The following is a 17,930-nucleotide window of genomic DNA, read 5'->3' on the forward strand; positions in this document are numbered from 1 at the left end:
CCCAGAACACAAATCTTTTTTAAAAATGTAATAATCCTTTATACATCTCAATGTTCCCATTGAAAGAGGGTAAGTTGGCTAGAAAGAGTTCTAATTTTTCTTCTATACTCAAAATCTTTCTCACATTAAAAAAAAGCATTTATTGAACACCAATGTTTAGTATTACATTAGACACTTTACATTTGGTCTGTTTATTTCTCACAATAACCTTGCTGGATGGTTAATGCTATCTTTATTTTAAATAAGGGATAATTTAGATTCATAGAGGGGATATTATTTGATAATAAATGCTATAATAAAGCAACCAAAACATGTATAATGCCTCAAACATGAAAGAAGTTTATTTATTGTTCATATAATGTCAAAACAGGTAACACTGATCTCTATGAATCTCTCCTTCAAGCATTTATTTATTCAAGGACCCAGCTCTTGCTCCATCTTAGAATTCCATCACCTTCAACATGTGGTTTTCAAGGTCACTGAAGAAAAAGGAAGCAAAATAGAATCTTGCATCGAAGTATTTTATGAACTGGGTCTGAAAATGGTGCACATCATTTCCACCAGCATTCCTTTTATTCACCAGTGTGAAATGGCATCGGTTACATGGCCACTTTTAACTATAAGGTAGTCTGGAAAATGTAGTTTAGTTTCTATTCTCCGTGCTCTCAGGAGAAAGAAAAAAATGCATCATTAAATAGCCAATCTGAAATACGATACATTTTTTTTTTTTAGTCACTAAGTATCTATTTAAATTTTTGTCTCACATATAGAACAACTTCCTTCCTTCTCAAAGGAGACAGCTCAAAATCCATTTCAATGAAACATCCATCTAAGAGTCCAGGATCTTCTGGTTTTGTGCAGTTCTTTCTCTCACGGCTTGCTGTGATGTATTAAAACATGTTATCTTTCAGGAAACATGTATAAGAATAATCATAATAATACACTAAAAACAAAAGTTCACAGAGGAGGATGAATAAATTGTAGTTCATCCAAATAATGGTAAAATCATGATGAGAATGAATTAACTCCAGCTACATCCAAAAATATAGATGAAACAGAGAAGATAATGCATGTGACTTAACATATGATTTTAGAACATTTGTCTAACAATATGGATACGATAATGTTTTCTCAGAAACTGATATGACTTGTCTCTAGAAGAAACATCTTGTCATTACTGATTACTTTCTCTGAAAAGTCCATTCTGAGTATAAACAGATTCTCTTAGCACAAATATAAATTGAGATGTCTTCACAAGAAAGAAGAAAGAATTTATAGCTCCAAGGAGCTGAGTTTTGAACACCTAGAACAGGAGTAGCAGTCTACATGTGACACAATGTGAAACTACCTTATGACTGATAAATCTTAATTAAATGTACTTTGTCTAAATAGAATTTAAATGTGAGTAAAGAATTTTGAGTAACTAGGGCAGGGAATGAATTTTAAACCTCAGTTAAATGCAGAGATGTAGATGAGTGAGCACAACGAGAAAGAGAAGAATGGGATGCCAGTTGTAGAAACAGTAACACATCACGAGAAGGGTTTTTGACTTTCACCACACTATGAAGATGGAGTTCAGGCTGATTTTAATCATATCATTACTGGACAAGTAAATTCGGTAGAACTTGTGGGGTATACTGATTGGCACTTAAACCCAGAATATTTCGGAGGCAGTAGAATAATAATAATTCACAGAAATATTCCTGGATGATATTAATCATATTTTACATGCATGACACAGGTAGGCCGTGACCAGTCAGAATGAATTCTATCTTGATGCTGAAGCAGGGTACTGGAGGTTCCCCATATGCCAGGTATTAACCCTTTTGTTACTATTTCCTGGGAAAGTCTGGACATTTCAGGAGACGGCTGATAATCCCATGGGTGACAGTGAGAGTATTTGGAGAATTGGCACAGTGGTTATTTACCAACAACTGTAAAAGGGTTTCAACATTTTAACAAGTAAATTGATTATATCCAAGTATACTAATGGAATGTAACCAGTAGGCACTTTGATAATAAAAGAAGTTACAGGTGAGAAGCTGAAAATAAAGAAGCTGAAAATAAAAAAATTAACTTTCATTCTGTTCTCTTAACAGTAACCTGTATTCTCCTTCCTTGCAATTTACCATTGTCACTCCTGGGAATAAGGGCAGTGTTTTCCCACCTAAGGAAGGGGGAACGCATAATACACAGAAGTGTTCTATCCTGGCAAGAAGAGAGAGACAACCCAGTTATTGCTAGCTCCCCTCTAATGTGGAAAAGGGACAAAAACGGACAGTAGAAGAGAGATGCCTGTATCACAGACTTCCCTCCAGAGTCTCCAACATGATCAGAGAGAACATGGGCAAGATGGATTGATAAGACAGACGATCAACAGCGTGGATGTTTTACCCCCATTTCAATACTTAAGGAAGAGATCCCACTCAGGATATCTTTGTAACAGCCTGGGGTCAATCATAAACAGAGGGGAAAAAAAAGATACTGCCACTTAGGCCAGTTAGGCACTTGGGAAAAAGACGCCGCTTTCCCAGGTGCTGAAGCTGCCATATCAGTCTCTGAGAGGAGACCCAGAATTTTCCCTGTGCACTTAGGAATGTGAAGAGGGACACAGAAGTAGCTAATACTCTGAATGCAATGCTGCCAGAAAAATATGACTCTTGTAGAAGAAAACTGATCCTGAATTCACTGGCTGTAAGATCTTGAAGTTAAAGAGAGTTGCAGTTATATTTGCAAAGGTCTATAGTGACAATGAGACCTGAGGTTGGCCCTAGGAAGTGGGAAGGACCACTTAGCCACAAATAAGAAAAATAAACCACTAATATAATAGTTGTAAAATTAAGACTCAAAGTCCAGGAGGGCAAATAGACCAGGTAGGTGTAGAACATCACTATGGAGGCCAGAGGGACAAGAAGATGGTACTGTGAATCTCAGAGCCACTACTTTTCTAGAATATGGTCACATGAACCCTTTTTCTCCATGCAGCCAGATATAATCTTTGTATTGAGCAGAAGAAAAGAGTATCACTCTGAAAGGCTAAGCATTTTCCTACTGAGATGTTCTAAATTATTATGAAGGGCTGAGTTACCCAAAAGGAGTGGCAGAGAATAGAGCTCCCCATTAAGTAGAATGATACTTCTTACATATGCTATGTGAAATATAAAGAAAATATAATTTATTTATATATCTTAGTGCAATGTGAGCTAATGTGTGACTTTATATGACAATAACAAATGCATCTCAGTGAACTATCAAAGCTCAGAAACTGGTAAACCTTCCAGAAAGTTCCTTGTTATCAACACAGCCTAAAAATCTTTGTTATTCCACATGTTAGAATCTACTATGATTATTAAATTCAAAATACTGATAACAAATTTCAAAAAATAAAAATATGCTTCCTTGTCCAAGAATATGGGAATTATATACTTTATTTTTATATTAAAATTAATTTAAATATTTAATTGTTTATAGTTAAAGTGAAAAATCTTAGCTAAAGAGAATATTATTTTCAACTGAACTTTCTGTAAAATTATTTCATATACTAATTGTTTTGTGAGAATCCATGACACTTAAATAATTTATTTTTATTTCCTATTCAATATTGTATTTTCTTTGGGTGTTTTAACCTATGCTCTTCGCTATTTCCAGTAATTGCCATCATATTTTGGTTTCACCAATCTACCCTCTTTTATATTTAATGCTACTTTCTCTTTTCAGTGTACCCCATTTTCATCAAAGTAAGGAAATGAGAAAAAGATGTATTTAGTGACTATTCTAGATAAGGAAGTACAGAATTTCCCATATTTAAAAAAACTGCAAAGAAAGCCTTTTCCAAATGTTACTTATCATTGAAAACTGGACATTTTAATTTGCAAGACCTGATCATACATTTTAAACAAATTATGCAGTTTTGTAAAGATATTAGAAATAAGAGAAGAAGACTTATTGGACTGCTCATCTAGAGTCAAATACAGATGAACAAAATAAAGCTCTCTCTTACATTTTTGACTCAAAGAAATCTATTTACTGACGTGAATTATTTTCCCTTATTAATGGGAGTAGTAATAATAATAGCTTATGAACTAAAAACAATCTGCTCAAGACAATTTTAAATATCTAGAGACTCATAATTGTGACATAAAATGAGAGTTAAAGCTGTGTATGCCCTTCCTTTGTCAGAAAGGTCAAGTGTCTCAGAGCATTTAATTTTAAAAAAATATATCTGCTAAACACAACACTATTTCACCAGTGGAAATGGCTCTGGAGTCTTCCATCAACTTCAAGAATTAGTTTCAAAGTGTTGTCTGTTTTCATTCAGTCAGCTACCAGCATGGAGCAGACCACCTGCTGTGAAATAAGGGGGTAGCGACCAACAGTTATTATAGCAGTAGCCATAAGTTTATTGTTTATTGGTACTAAACTTAAATCTTAGTAATTTTGAATTACTGAGTTAGCTTAGATTTATGGAGATGCAGAATCATTTAGAATGGCATTCATTCCAGAAGGGTATATTATCTAAACCAATTTTCTTATAGTGATGCAATTGCAATACCATGGTTACGGTTGTATCAGCATTTCCATTATGAAGTCCTATTTTCAGGGTTTTATAATTTGACCATAAAAATTCTCTCCTTGTAGAAACTTGACAAACAAGGTCTGAGGCATATAACTGAGCTGTTGTGGGTTTTTAAATTTTTTTACTGAAATTAAAAACACACATATATGTTTGATCTGTTCAGCCATTTTATACTTTAACTCTGCAAATGACAACAAAAAATACACTATCTGTAGATATATGAAAATAATTGGGGAAAAGAACAATTTACCAAATCACTAAGTTGGTGGAGATGATCCATTTTTATCATCACACATTGAGTTCCTGCGAGAATTAAAAAAAGCAATAGTTCGGAAGTAGGTTTGACAGTGCAAGTGAAAGTTTCAGCAGAGCTAATAGCAAACCAACGACTGAGGCAAGTCCGTAAATTTCGTCTCGAGTTTCTCATCTGTGAGGTAGAGATAACTACACATTCTCATATAAAGGTGTAAGAATCCTGTAAGTAGAAACAATGGGTTTGAAATTTTTAAAGTGCCCTGTAATCATGCAATATTATTTTTTAGTTTGTAAGGTTTTCTTTTAAATCTGTAAGTCTTATTGACCCCACTACTTACTTAGATTTGTTACATATTCATAGTTCTTCCCAAATATAAACTCCTGAAGTAGAATGTCTCTATCTTTGTTCTCAATGTGGCACACAAATATATGCGGAATCAGTAAATAATTAAACATTTTATTTCAACATTAAAAGTGCTTGCCTGACTTTATTTTGCAGTCAGCATTACTGGTTGGAATTAGCCTGCCCTAAAAACGTGACCGTCGCCCTCTTGTGGTCGACAGAAAGCGTGCACATTGAGTGCCAAAGAAGGGCCAGAATCACGCCTTTATGAACCTGGTCCATAAGAATGTATCAAATTTATAGAGTATAGAAAACAAATCATAAGTCATGAAAAAAAAGAATTACTTACTGAAGAGAGGAAAGGCATTTCTCAGCGTTGTATCACAATAAGTGATGAAGAATACAGACTCTGACAATAGATAGTTTAGGTTCAACGCTGCCTCTACTACCTGAAAGCTATGTAAACTGGAAAGATACCTAGCAACTCTAAAATGCAGTTTACCATCGATGACAATGGGAATCATTGTAGAAATGGCTTCTGAGAGTTACTGCAATGATTACATGGGAAAATCCATGGATATTCTGGCTCATATTAGGTATTTAGAAAATGTTATTTATCTTTATGTCATTCTTTCTGTGGTCCCATATGAGTATACCATTCTTTCTGAAGTTGTCGTTGACGATAAGTGCCCTCTTTAAAATGTTTTTCTCTTAACAGCTTGTTTCAATAAGCTTAAAGAAATCTATTTTTTTGTTGTTGTTGGCTCTGTCTTGCAATAGGCAAGGTACTAATATATGACAAATTTTGCCTTAAAAACTTATAATTAATCCTTTCAGCTATGATATAAAAATAAAATAAAAATCATGGGGCCTGTGCAAAGCACGTCATGGGGGACATGGAAGCAAAAATGTGGTCATTACTATTCAGAAAGTTACATTTACCTTGTAGAAATATAACATATCCTGAAGAGGACACTGCAGAGTTGGAGGCATATTAGGTAAGCTCTGGAGTACAACTGAGTTTCAACAAGGTATCGTCGCTCTTGCTGCACATTTCTGTGCCTCAGTGTTCTCATCTACATCATGCTGTGGAATGTCTATATAGAAAGCATGTAGTGTAGCGCCTTCACATTCCAAATGTTCAGTAGATGCTAAACATAGTGATAACCATTGTTTTTCACACTGTTTTGGATTCTGCTAAAAAATAAATGAAATAAATGCTTTCTACCCAAGATATCATTTGAGTTTGCAAATGATAAAATAAATAGTCCATCGCTTTAGGATGTGCTCATGGCAGATACAGAACCTACTCATGATAGTCAGTCAGTGAGAAAGTATGTTTGTTTCTTTGCTGGGGGAGAAAAATCCAGATCCAGATAAGTGATAACCTCCAAAATGTACAGGAGACTAACCAGAAAATGTTCAATAGCATCTCAATGTTATGGGTCAACTCACACACAGAGAACAGAGAGTCTCCTATATAAAATTAAGCTCAAAGATATGTTGAACTTGCTGGGAAGTATTTTATGGCTCCAAAAGTAAAAGAATTATTTTCTATGAATTATAAAGAAATGTGGACTTTTTTCTCTTGTCAGAAAGGTCAAGTGTCTCAGAGCATTTAATTTAAAAAGAAGAAAACACCTGCAAAACATAACACTATTTCACCAGTGGAAATGGCTCTGGAGTCGTCCATCAACTTCAAGAATTAGTTTCAAAGTGTTGTCTGCTTTCATTCAGTCAGCTACCAGCATGGAGCAGACCCCCTGCTGTGAATGAAATAAGGAGGTACATATCGAGCTCTATGTAAGAATGTTTTGTAAGAAAGAAAATAAGAAATGCTATGCCCATTCTACAGGATACTTAGAGAACTGAAAAGATATTGTCTTCTTAGATAGATAATTATGGCATCTTGAGACAAGAATTTTGATCATAGATGTAGGAAGAGGCCACCATGAATACAAGTATTATCTAAAAAGAAGTTTATTTATTCTGGGATATTGTTTGTCTTCATTTTGCAAGAGTCATCTTCTTAAAACTCAAGACCTCAGTGACCAAGTTCGACAGAATTTCCTGCTACGGACTATGTCCCCAGTTCCATCCATGTTGGTGCAATTACAGAATCACATTCTTTTAAATGGCTGAATAGTACTCCATTGTGCATATGGAATACAAATTCAGGGAGGAAGAAATTTAAGCAAATGAAAGAAGAGTTTATTGAAAGTAATGTTGTCTTAAGAAAGGTATTCCAGGGGTATGCCTTGATGAGAGAGCTATAGACATGAAAAGAAAATAGTTTGATGACTGCCTACCTAATAGTCCAGTGTGCACTGTGGGTCACTTCAAGTAACATTATAGATGGATGATCTTCCACTCTGCTTTTTCAAATTCATTGGTCATATATTCAGCAAATCTTATGAAAAGATATTGAATAGAGGATTATAATTCAAACATGAATTAAAAATAGATCCTTGCCCTGAAAGAGAGTATGATATAGTGAGAGAAATATGAAAAAAAAATCTAGTGATTTTAATAAAATGCGGTAAGAGTTTTAACAGGGGTGGGCAAATAATATTTTGAGAATACTCAGGAGGGACAAGGAATATGAGGGAGAGTCTTAAAATATGTCTTGTAGGTGAAGACAGTTTACCTAAAGCTTCTCATATGAACAATTTTTAATCAGCTGAAGAAAAGAGGGAACATGTTACTGACTGAATAGGGCACATTAAGAAAAGTTTTTTTCTTAGCGTGGATGCCCCAAGTTTTCCCTCTGCTGTGTTCTGGGATTGGTCTCAGGTATAGACACATAGGTATTGATTAGTATTACTCATGATGACCCAACCTTATGTTGGATGGCCTAATCACAAAAAGTGGGCATAATATGGCTTCAATGGGCTTTTCATAAAAAGAGTATAAAAGATATATCCTGATGATGTGCTTGAGGAAAACTAGCCAGTCAGTCCATACTTGTTAGGATCTGGGCTACTTGACAAAGAAGTAGAATTGAAGTTTAGTTATTCAGCACTCTTTAGTGATTGTCTAATTCTGAGAAAAATGTATAGTCCTCGTCTTTATAGAATTTGTACTGTTGTGGAAAAAAATACACTAAGAAATGGATGATTACATAGAGGCTGGATGACTTGTAATGTAAATTTAGAGTATGCCAGAATCTGGGAGCTTGTAATATCAGGCATCTAATTCAGTATTATTCAGGGAGTTCAATTTAGGGAAAAATTCCATAAGAAGTAGTAGTGATATGAAAAACTGGTAGAAGTTAGCTACAGCGGAAATAATCTAAAAGTTAGGTAATAGAATTATGCATGAAGAGAGAAAGACTGAGTGGCAGTGTAGAATGCCAAGTATGTAGAGGTGGTAATGATTATTTAAAATAATTCAGTCCATGAAAGGATACATTGCCTGTAGATTATTTAAAAACAATTTTTAAAACAACAAAGTTCAACTGTTATTATCACCATACACCAATAATTCTAAACAATGTTAGTGATAAAATATCCCTACTGGAAAAATCTTTTTTGATCTACCTTCTTTTCTTTTCTTTCTTTCTTTCTTTTCTTTTTCTTTCTTTCTTTCTTTCTTTCTTTCTTTCTTTCTTTCTTTCTTTCTTTCTTTCTTTCTTTCTTTTTTTTTGAGGAAGAGTCTTGCTCTGTTGCCAGGCACCAGGCTGGAGTGCAGTGGCATGATCTCGGCTCACTGCAACCTCCACCTCCTGGGTTCAAGCAATGCTCCTGCTTCAGCCTCCCAAGTAGCTGGGACTACAGGTGTGCACCACCACACCCAGCTAATTTTTGTATTTTTTAGTAGAGATGGGGTTTCACCGTGTTGGCCAGGATGGTCTCGATCTCTTGACCTCGTGATCCGCCCGCCTCAGTCTCCCAAAGTGCTGGCATTACAGGCTTGAGCCACCTGTGCCCTTCCTTTTGATCTACTTTCTAAGCAATTGCTACAGATTCTGTTGAGTTTCAAATTATATTTAGGTTTCTCCTCATCTAATTTAAAACTTGTCCTTCAATAAACAATTTATTCTATATAAAGATTAATGTGGAGAAATGCCAGTGTGTACACACTTCAACTCAATTATACACTTTCATTTCAAGAGTAAGTTTATAACAGTTCTGAATCTTCTGAGCTTGTTTCAAACTCAGTCACTGCCTTCAACTCCAATGTGCAAGATATTCCTGTGTATAAACAACAAACAATATTAACACAATAAATTTAAAGATGAAGAAAGATAACTTGAGTTTATATAACTCTGTAATTCCATATGACCATTTAAAATTTTAACTTAAGAATTTAAGATTGCGAAGAGTAAAACAGTACAACATGTAAGATGTATATATGATACATAACATATATACATTACATAATGTAATATACATGTGCCCACACACATATATGTGCAAAAACACATATACTTAAGTTGTAAATCAAATATAAAATACTTTCCTAAAATACTTGATCCAGGCCTTTAACATGCAGAAATATGCCCAGAGGAAAAAGCTATCCTAGGCAGAAGAAAGATATGTGTGAATCTATAAAACTAAGACTGCAGGATGCTAGTGACAAAATTATAAGTAATTCATTGTGGTACACAGTTGGTGTATATATTTATTTGGGCACATGGGATATTTTGATACAGGCATACAACGCATAATATTTCACATCAGGGTAGATGGGGTATCCATCACCTCAAGGATTTATTCTTTCTTTGTGTTACAAACAATCCAATTATACGCTTTTGGTTTTTTATTTTATTTTATTTTATTTTATTTTTTGATACAGAGTTTCGTTCTTGTTACCCAGGCTGGAGTGCAATGGCGCGATCTCAGCTCACCGCAACCTCTGCCTCCTGGGTTCAGGCAATTCTCCTGCCTCAGCCTCCTGAGTAGCTGGGATTACAGGCACACGCCACCATGTCCAGCTAATTTTTTTGTATTTTTAGTAGAGAAAGGGTTTCACCATGTTGACCAGGATGGTCTCGATTTCTTGACCTTGTGATCCACCCGCCTCGGCCTCCCAAAGTGCTGGGATTACAGGCGTTAGCCACCGCGCCCAGCCACTTTTAGTTATTTTTAAGTATACAATAAATTGTTATGCACTGAAACCACCCTGTTGTTCTATCAAGTACTAGATTCTATCTAACTATATTTTGTATCCATTAACTATTCCCACTTTCTACCTTCACTACTTTTCCTTGCCTCTGGAAACCATCATTCTACTCTCCGTTCTCCATGAGTTCAATTGTCTTAATTTTTTTAGCTCCAACAAATAAGTGAGAGAACATGTGAATTTTGTCTTTCGGTGCCTGGCTTATTTCACTTAACATAAATTCCTCCAGCTCCAGCAATATTGTTGCAAATGACAGAGTCTTATTCTTTTTAATGGCTGAATAGTACTCCATTGTGTATATGTACTACATTTTATTTTTCCATTGGTCTGTTGATAAACATTTAGTTTGTTTCCACATTTTGGCTATTGTGAATAGTAATACAGTAAATATGGGAGTAGTACCAGGCTTTTTTGACAAAGCTCTGTAGCTTAATTTGAAGTCATGTAATGTGTTTTCTCCAGTTTTTTATTTTTGTTTAAGATAGCTTAGGCTACTCTGGGTCTTTTGTTGTACTGTATAAATTTTATGTTTATTTTTTCTATTTCTGTGAAGAATGTCATTGGTATTTTGATAGGTCTTATATTACATCTATAGATTACTTTGGGTAGTTGAACATTTTAATAACATTGATTCTTCCAGTCCATGAACATGAAATATATATACATATATTTTTTTTCTGAGTGTGTGTCCTCTTCAATTACTTGCATCAATGTTTTACAGTTTTCATTGTAGAGCTTTTCCCCCTCTTTGGTTAACTGCATTCCTAAGTATTTTATTTTATTTTATTTGTAGCTATTGTCAATAGGATTACTTTCCTGATTTCTTTTTCAGATTGGTCACTGTTGGCATGTAGACATGCTACTGATTTTTGTATGTTGATTTTGTATTCCTGCAACTTTACTGAGTTTATCTGTTCTAATCGTTTTTGTTTGTTTGTTTGTTTGTTTGTTTTTTGGTGAAACCTTTTGTTTATTTTAAATATAAGATCATATCATCTGCAAACAGTAATAATTTGACTTTTTCCTTTCCAATTTAGATGCCCTTTATTTATTTCTCTTTTCTGATTGCTCTAGCTAGGACTTCCTGGTAGCTATGTTTTGAACTTTAAACTTTACCTAGTGGATGGACAACTGAGAGCCATTGAAGTTTTTAAGAGTGTAGTTAGCATGATAATTTTCACTTTCTAGAGATAATTTATTACTACACTGTGAGAATGGGTCATAGAAGTAATGTAAATTAGATGAGTTAGGAGGCTACTATCATTTCATTGAAAGAAAATAGTGCTTTGAGTTAAGATGGTAGATAAAAGTATAGGTGAAGAAAGTGCTGCTAGCATTTTGACTTGGACAATTGAGTGAGTTAAAATCCAAGTTACTGGGTTTAGGAAAACACAAAGACAAGAGATTCAGGAGAATGGAGAATTTTGGTACATTGTGCATAATCTGCCATTGGGATATAGAACCAGCGGTGTCTTAGAGGCAGCAAGATGTATTTCCCAGAGGCTGAAGAAAGATCTAGACAGATCTGTAGAATTTGGAATCTGAGAATAGAGATGATTACCTAGTTAAAGCTTTCTGACTGTGCACTTCCACCAGCAGTTCTATGTCCACGATGCTTTGTGGTACACATCCTATCTGAATCACCACAACCTGAATCACCATCTTTTATTAACTCTACCTCCTTAGTCAGACTATTTAATTTGGCTGGGCCTTGATTATTGGTAACAAAGCAGTTATCATACATTAGAGGGAAGATATATTTTGAGAGTTCTTAAGATTTGTCCACATTTTTTGCTTCAACTATCTAATAAGCTGTCTGGTGTTTTCCTAATTACAAAGGTTTTCTTTTCTTTTTTTTTAAGTTTGGATTATTGGCATCTTTAAGAATTTCTATTTAAAACCAAATTGTATTAACAAGTAATAACAGTAAATAAGCAAATCATTCTTACTGTGTGCCAGACACTATCTGAAACAATTTACATGTTTTAATTCATTCAATTTCTTATAAAATCCTCTGAGTAGGTACCATTGTTTCCTCATTTCACAGATGAGGACACCGGGGAAAAAGAGGTGCTATGGTATGGCTTCATTCCCACACAGATCTCGAATTGTAGCTCCTATAATTCCCAGATGTCATGGGAGGGACCCAGTAGGGGGTGATTGAATCATGAGGACAGGTCTTCTTCCACACTATTCTCATGGTAGTGAATAAGTCTCATAAGATCTGAATGTTTGATAAAGGGAAGTTCCACATGCTTTGTCTCTTGCCTGCTGCCATGTAAGATGTGGCTTTGCTCCTCCTTGTCTTCCACTATGATTGTGAGGCCTCCTCAGCCATGCTGAACTCAATCAATCAAACCTCTTTCCTTTGTAAATTACACAGCCTCAGGTATGTCTTTATGAGCAGTGTGAGAATAGACTAATACAAGAGGTTAAGAAAATTACTCAACATCCCATAGCTAGTGGCAGAAATTGAACCCAGACAATCTAACTAACTCCGGAGTCTGTGTTAATTATCATGAGTCTGTGCTACTGTTAATTTCTTAACTGGGGTGATTTGCTAATGAATAATTGCTTTAGTAGTATTAGATTATATATTAAGTGCAATCACTTATATAGTAAAGATTTTCCAAAATGAGATTCAGTGTGGATAAACCTCCATGGGAGAAACAAAGGTGCAGCTTCTTAAGACATTTTTAATGCCGAGGTCAAGCACTGGGTTAGGCACTCTGCTGACCTTCTTTGCCATTCAGGTGTGAAAGAGGCCAGCACATGACTGGTAGAGGAGATATAAGTGGAGGCATTACAAAGGGTCCATCAAAGACACGTTTCAGATACTTTGTAATAGCATCTGTCTTCCCTCAGTTTTTCTACACAACTACATTTTTATATATCTGTATTTGTGCAAGAAAGTTATCGACAAGATGTAGTTCAAAATTCTTGATTAAATTGTTGAAAAGTGAAAGAGTCTTTAGGGACAAATGATCTATAAAGCGTTTCAAATATTTTATAATGACTTCTTTTCCCTGCCTCCACTTGTTTTCATTTCACTCATTTTATCTTGATTCTGTTGTAACAGATGTCGATAGAGTTTTTGACACTGAGAATGCCAGATCCATCATTAACATGTTGCCAAACTGGGAAGGATTTACTAACAATCACTTCACTTCTGCATCACTTCACTTCTTTTAACAGAGAAACTCATTTGAATAACATCTGAATAAGGGAGTTAATAATAGTAGCCTAAAAGCAGATGCCAGATTGGAATAATAAACAACTGACCCAAATCTTCACCCTGAATGAAAATTAAATGTCTTTAGAGTAATTTTGAAGGCACAAAATAATCGTCAATGCTAAACCTTTCTTCCAGCCTTTTCCTGCTACCGTATTTTTAACATAATGTTCACTTTTACCTCTCTTGGCTTTACCTGAGATTTAAGAAAAGTTAGATTAGATTGACATTAAAATAATTTTGAAGTATAAGCAGGAAAGTATTATTCTGAAATTGGTTACCAATTTTAATTCTTTCTAAATTATCCATACATTAGAGCATGCCACTCTTTTCACATGTATGTAATAACAAAATTAATGTCAGGCATTAAGAAAATATTTTCCTCTTTTAAATGTCAAATATCTAAAATGCTATAATGTTATATTACACTGATATGTGTTCATCTTTGTGTGTGTATGAGAGCAGAGGGAGCTAGAAAGAACTAGAGAGAGAGGAGAGAAAATTGAATTATTGGTAGTATGGCATTCAGACTCATCTATAACAGTATTACAAATTTCTTGTAAGAAAGGATCATTGCTTCATATGACAATAGTAAGATGAGTATGTCCCCATCTACAACATATGAAGGGTAAAGAGCTGAAAGACAGATATGCAAATGAAAGAGGCATTCAAAAAAGCTGTTTTATTTTGTCATTTGCCAGAAGTAAATATATAGATTTGGTTTTGCTATTGTTAATTGCTTCTGTAGTATTAAATATAAAAGTGCTCATAAATTCTATGTGTACACTTTGATGAATGTACCCATGTAACTAGCACCCAGAACAAAAATAGAAATCCCTGTCATTACCCATTACACCTTTTAAAAGGGTAAACATTATTGGACTTCAATTGCTACAGATTAGCTTTGTGGCTCATGAATTTCACATTAGAAGAATCATATTGTATACAATATCTGGAGTCTGGCTTCTTTTATTCAACATCATAGTTGTGAGATTCAATCATACAGTTGTATATAACAATAAGTTTTTCATTTAATTTCTCATATGTATAAATATACCACCACTTATCTATTTTAATGTTGAACAAAATTTGTATTTTTTAAGTGTATGGCTATTGTAAATAGTGCTGCTATAAATACTTTGTATGTGACTTTTGAGCAACATATGTGGATTTTCTTAGGCATTTAATTAAAAAGAAAAATAAAGAGAGCTCCCACAAACCTAGAAAACCATTTATTGTTCCTAGACCTCTTCTTGGCTGGGACTCTCAAGCCATTGCTCATAAGCAAACATTTTGTATATAATAGCACATTTTTTTTTTTGTCATGGCTTTGTTCAATTTTAATTTTTTCCTGGAAGCACCTCTACTTCTTATGTAAAGCTGAATTATTTTGCAAATTCTTGCACTTTCCTTGGAAAATGGCAAAAACAAATTTTACATAGTATAAAAACAGCAATTATGTGGAATTTTTGACACATCAAAATCAATAAATCAATGTTTAAGAGTAGTTTGAAGAAAATTTGGAGACAAAACATCAAAGAATTGACAGTCATCTTCTTTAGTAATTATGTTAAGCAACCAAAACAAAATTTAACTCCAAGATAACTTTTATAAAAGGTGTTGTAACTTCAGTAGTAATCCTTACATTTATCTCTTTCTTTTTAGCTTTACCCAACCTTTTACATGAACTACTCTTTCTTCAAGCTCTTCTCAGAAAAGAACTTTTGCATTGTAAAGTCATCATTATATACAGAAGACCCTAAAGACTCCACAAAATACTGTTAGAGTTAAGAAACAAATTCAGTAAAGTTGCAAGATGTAAGGTCAACACACAAAAATCAGGAGCATTTCAACAACAAGTTGTTTGAAAAAGAATCTGTAAAACAATCCCTTGTACAATAGTCATGAAAAAATTAATTACTTTAGGAATAAATTTAACCAAGGAAGTGAAAGTACTGTATGCTAACAACTGTAAGACATTGATGAAAAAAATTGAAGATGACAGATAAAGGGAAATAAATCCCTTGTTCCTGAATTAGAAAAATTAATATTGTTAAAATATCTATACTATACAAAGCAATATGCATATACATTGTAATGCCTATGAAAATTTTAATGACATATTTCAAAGAAAAATGACATATTTCAATGATGTATTTCACAGAAATAGAAAAAAAATCCTAGAATTTATATGTAATCACGAAAGACCTCAAATAGCCAAATCAATCTTGCACAAAAAGAACAAAGCTTAAAGTATCATACTACCTTACTTTAAAGTATCCCACAAAGTTATGGTGATCAAAACATCATGGTATTGGCATAAGAACAGACATATAGACTAATAGAGCAGACTTGATAACCCAGAAATAACTTACTTACAGCCAATTGCTATTTGACAAAGTTTTCTAGAACACACAATGGGGAAAGAACAATCTCTTTAATAAATGGTATTGAGACAACTGAACAACCACACTGGAAATTTTAATAAAGAGCCTCACGTCACACCACACGCAAAACTTAATTTACAATCAACTTAAAACTTAAACTTAAGACTTGAAACAGTAAACCTACCAGAACAAAGCATAAAGGAAAAACTCCATGACATTAGTCTGGGCAGTGATTTTTTTGGGATATGAACTGAAATGTACAGCAAGGAAAAGCAGAAATTGGTAAATGGGATTACATCAAACAAAAAAGCTGCATAGGAAAAGGAAACAATTGACAGTGTAAAGATACAATCTATGGAATCAGAGACTGACACCATGCACACATCCCAAGGCCATATGAACGCTTATTAATTGCATAATTAAGGTCTATGAGGACAGCTGGAAAGGCCTTTAAGATGGCTTGAGAGATCAAAACAAAGGAGACTGGCTGGAGTTTTTAATTGTGATTAGGAGTTGACATCTGGGTGAGAGTTTCCACACATGGGCAGGGGCTGACATGGTCTGAATTTCTCACTATTCTAAAACTGGAGGTACCCTGGCCTTTTCATCAGCTTGATCAGATGTGAGTCACAAGGGGAAGGAGGAGATGTGAGGCTTAAAATATGTCTGCAGCCAAAATTCAAAAAATGAAGTCAGATGATATATTACATGTACATTCTGTAAGCCAGCCATGCTTAGTCACTTAGGATATATAAATGGACAAAGCAGACACCAAACATCATTGAGATTTCATTCTATTTAGGGAAGACAGAAAATGCACAACACATGTAATGCATGAGTGAAGCAAATAGTATGAGAGATTCAGATACGTAATGTGGAAAAATAAAGGAGTAGACTAGAGGAAGGAGGTTCAGAGATGCCGACTGTGGGGAACGGCGCAGTTTTAAATAGGATGGTCAGGTTGGGTCTCTGAGGACGAGTCGTTAAGCAAGTACTTGAAGCAGATGAAGATGTTAGCCATACAGAATCCTGAAGGGGCAGCCACTGCAAAGACTCTAAGGAGCCAAAGTACCTGCTGGAACATCTGGGAAACTGTAAGGAAGCAGGTGTGAGGGAGAGCAGTGAGGGAGGGGGAAGGAGCAGAAGGAAATGAAAGTCATAGAGGTGAAAGGGACACAGAGTATAAAAGGTATTACAGACTATTGCAAGAAATTACAGTGAGATGGGGAGCAGTGAGAGAGGTTGAGCGTAGGTGTGGCATGATCTGGTTTATCTTTTAAAGAAATCCCTTTAGATGCTGCATTGAAGATAGCAGAAGGGAAAGGGGGAAGACTCAGAGTTAGGAGGCTCCAGTTTGGAGGCTATTTTTGTAATCAAGGTGACAGACGATGTTGACTCAGACCAGAAAGTAAAGAAGAGTAGGTGGATTTTATGACATATTTTGAAGGTAAAGTCATCAGGATCTACTGTCAGATTGGATGTGAATGTAAAAAGAAGACGGGGTCAAGGAATACTCCAGTGCTTTTGGCTTAGGCAACTATGGGCACCTGGTGCAGGTGAAAGAGATTTTTATAAAAACATACGAATTTAGCCAAGTTTCTGCCTTCCAGCACTCTTCTCAAGGCACAATTTTATAAAAGATTACAATAGTATTATAGGTAAAGGGAAAACATAACTTAAAATATAAATAAGCAATGAATTAAGAAAAAATTGAGACAAAATACATAATGATTCAGTGTATAAACACTAGCATTAGATTCTTGGTTTCAAATCCAGACTCTGCCTCTGTATTGCAAAGTGATTTTCACCAAATCAGTCACTTTTTTCATACCCACATTTCCACTTACGCAAAATTAAAATAAGAGTACACATGTATTATGGAAAAGAATGTTGGAGTATAGAGATCGTGGACTTTAGATTTTAAGTTAACTTGTGTCCTTGTTAAATCCCTTAATAAATTTTAATACTATCTTCACCTCTTTAATCTCACTCTTTCTTGAAAAGCAAGAAAAA

Source organism: Saimiri boliviensis, chromosome 4, assembly GCF_048565385.1.
Source record: "Saimiri boliviensis isolate mSaiBol1 chromosome 4, mSaiBol1.pri, whole genome shotgun sequence".
NCBI classification, from domain to species: domain Eukaryota; kingdom Metazoa; phylum Chordata; class Mammalia; order Primates; family Cebidae; genus Saimiri; species Saimiri boliviensis.